Source organism: Acomys russatus, chromosome 9 (genome assembly GCF_903995435.1).
Source record: "Acomys russatus chromosome 9, mAcoRus1.1, whole genome shotgun sequence".
NCBI lineage: Eukaryota > Metazoa > Chordata > Mammalia > Rodentia > Muridae > Acomys > Acomys russatus.
Genome location: NC_067145.1, coordinates 4,695,509 through 4,699,383, shown reverse-complemented (window position 1 = coordinate 4,699,383; position 3,875 = coordinate 4,695,509).

Here is a 3,875-nt window from a genome sequence, read left to right as displayed (position 1 = left end):
TGTTGCTGGCGTTTGAGCATGAGCCTTTCACAGGGCAATTAGGATTAGATGAGGTCATGAGGTTGGGACTCCCAGTGGCATGAGTGACTTTGTAAGAGGAGGAAGGCATGCCTGAGGACAACCTGTGTCTCACTGCTGATGGGCTCTCCTGTGTTATACTGCTGCATAGAAAGCCTTCTCTGGGTGTTCAACCGAATCTCTTGCATCTCAAGACTCTAGAAGAGTGAGTCAAATAAATACTTAAATAAATAAATAAAAATCACAAAAGAATATTTTGAAAGGAAAATACTTGTGTTGTTTATTGGGTAAATCTAGTATCAGTTACAGACTAATCTCAATGTCATCTATTTGACATTCCTCCTAAAATGCTTAATGTAAATCTAGTCATCAGAGAGGAACATTCTAAAGAACAACAGACACGGGTGCTTCTGTGAGACTAACATTATGAAAGACAAGAAAGTCCGGACAATGTTCTGGATTAGTAAGTATTAAGGAGACTTTTCAAGCAAACGCTGTGAGGGAGCTGTGACTGGCCTGAATAAGATGAGGAAACAAAACGGTACATAGAGGATGTTATTGAGATAGATGGAATCATGGGAACATAGACTACATAGAAGATAGTAATAATGATAACTTCATGTACAGTTTAAACATGACAGTTTTTTATTGTGAATAATTCTCTTGTTCTTGAGAAATAAGTACTAAAACATAGAATGTTTATATTCTCCCCCACTCTTGTATGTGTGTATGTGGTGGATGTGTGTGTATGTGTGTGTGTGTGTGTGTGTGTGTGTGTGTGTGTGTGTGTGTGTGTGTGTGTGTGTACTCGCACAGAATAGAACTGAAGGTCCCATGTCTTGAGCATTTGCTCTATCACTGAGCTACATCTTTAGTGCCAGAAATTACTTTAAAAATGAATGAAGTAAAAAAATAGAGAAAAACAAGTATGAAAGAACATTAACTATGAATCTATGCAAACAGTATTTTCACTGTACTGTTTTCCCAGCTTTTCCGATGAGTTTAAAAATATACAACTGGAAATGAAAAGAGAAGAGCTGCATGATCTGATGTCCAACTTGTGGAAGTCCATTCACCAGCACAGCAAGAGGCCAGTGATGGATGCCTGTTATCCCAGCACGTGGTGTGGAAGGGAGGATCAGGAATCCAGGGGCATCCTCGGCTACGTAACAAGTATGTGGCCAGCCTGTTATACATGACACTTTCTCCAAAACCCAAACACACACACATGCACACTCGCGCGCACACACAAAAGCTCATTCGCATGCACAAGCACACAGCATCTTACAATAACTCGGAGCCCCTCCTCCTTTCACACCCTTGCCCTTGTATCCCTAGCTATTTGTTGGCCAGCTTGGTCTGTCATGAAGCAGAAGCCACTGGCAAGCCACTCCACTGAGACCATTAGCACATCTCCCTCACGAGAAGGCGTTTATTTACAAGTCTCTTTAGTTCAGACCGTCTGCATGCTTGCTGGCTTTTTGTTGTTCTTCTTTGACTATTCAAACTAGAATTTGTATGTTTTTTCTACTCAAAGTTAAAATTTTATAAAGCTCATAGAAAAAAAACTTTATTAAATATGGAAAATTCGTAGTGGAGCGCCACCTTTAATCCCAGCACTTGGGAGGCAGAGGTAGGCAAATCTCTGTGCATTAGAGGCTAGCCTGGTCTACAAAGCATGTCCAGGACAGCCAGGACTACAAGAGAAACCCTGTCTCAAAGAAGAATAAGAAGAATAAGAATAAGAGGAAGAGGAAGAGGAGGAGGAGGAGGAGGAGGAGGAGGAGGAGGAGGAGGAAGAAGAAGAAGAAGAAGAAGAAGAAGAAGAAGAAGAAGAAGAAGAAGAAGAAGAGAAAAATTCTGTTTTGCAGTTAAATTAAGAAAAGATTACCTGCCTCACAAGATTGCCAGGAGGATTAAATGAACAAACTATGGGAAAACTCTGAGCCCAGAGTCTGCCATTCAGTACATTTTATTAGCATTCAAAACTCCCCTAACAATGATTATTACCCTAACTTTAATTTAAAATAAGAGTTTTTCTCTGCAAGGAAAATAGTGAGACACTATGTGTGGCAATTCAAAAGTAAGCTCAGAGATATCACTTCTAGTGATAGAAACTGTGTAAAGCCTCATAAAGTGTTTTACTGTGAGCAAAATGACCCCCCTCATAGACATCACCTACTCAATAAAAAGCAAGTATTATGGAAATTTGCAGATAGTGGCCAAGTACTATAATTCATTATACTATAATCTTTAACCCTAAGTATTTTTTTTTACAGGCTTTTTCTTTCTGCCCTATAAGGATGGTATGCAATGATCTTTTTCCCTTTTACATATCTTCAGTTCTCTCATAAATGTAAATAATAGATAATCAATAAATGTTTCCAAATTAAAGATAGGAGAAAATATAAAATATGTGTTAGTGGGAATGATTATAGAGAGAGGGGAAATTTTGCTAATGTGTCCTAGCCCATTATGCATGCACTAACAGAACACCTGAGACATAAGAAACTTCTAATGAAGAGAATTTATAGGCTCGCCAGTGATTCTGGAGGCTAGGAGTCTAATATAAATGTCCAGTCATCTGTCAAGGGCGTTCTTTCTGTTATTTCATGGCATGAGGGCAAATGAGGTCTAAATTCACCCTTTTATAATAGCATCAATTCTACCCATCAAGACAGAGCCACCATGACCTAACTACCCCCTTGATGGTTCTGTCTCATGATATTGTTACAATGGCCATTAAACATGAACATGAATCTTAGAGGGAGCAAATGCTCACACTGGAACAGTAGGAGAGAGAGGAAAAGCTCACTGGAAATTTACAAGGATGAGATTAGGCTTTAGAAGGAACCCAGGCTGTGAGCCTAAAAACAGTGCTTCCCTTGAGTGAAATCCCTTGCAGGAGATGACAGGACACTTGAGAAGAGAAAAACAGGTATGACACTGTTATCTGAAAGAGCAAGAGACTGCAGGACAATTCTCAGAAGTCACAAAGGGTCCACCTGAGGGTAACGTTTTGTTTTGTTTTGGTTTAATTTTTTTTGAGACAGGGTTTCTCTGTGTAGCCTTGGCTGTCCTGGACTCACTTTGTAGACCAGGCTGGCCTCGAATTCACAGTGATGTGCGGGATTACAGGCGTGTGCCACCCCACCTGGCAGATGGTAATGGTTTAAAGAGAGCCCAATAAGCACATTTCTTCAGCCACACCTGGTTGTGTGGGAGACAATAGATGAGTTAACCAGGGTTATGACTTTGCCATGCTCAACTTATGAGATATGAGAGGTGAAAGGATTTGAGAATGCATTGAAGTGAGTGAGTATAGTGCTTGACTATGGAAATGTCGCTAGATAAGGAGGGGAAAGTGATCAGCAGGTGTGAGCTTGACATCTACAAAGTGGTAGCATCAATGGGCCAAGTCCCAGCTGAAAGTTCTTTGGTCGTGGCGTAGAACCAGCCGGAGAAAAGGCTGTCAAGGAATAGTATGCAGGGGGCTGGAGAGTTGGCTCAGTGGTTAAGAGCACTGTCTGCTCTTCCAGAGGACCCGGGTTCAATTCCTAGCACCCACATGGCAGCTCACAACTGTCTGTAACTCCAAGATCTGACACCCTCACACCAATGCACATAAATTAAAAATTAAATAAAAATATATTTAAAAAAAAAAAAGGAATAGTATGCAGATGACCGCGATGATGGAGCTGCTGTTGGACCAAGAAGGTATAGGATATAGTTTTAGAATTAGGTGTTATCAGTACATTATAGATTTGGTGGGAATCAGATCTCAAGATTATTGAGGCAAACCATGCTTATAGAAGAAGATGTGTTCAAGGAACTCAGCATCCGGGGTATTGGAGGCA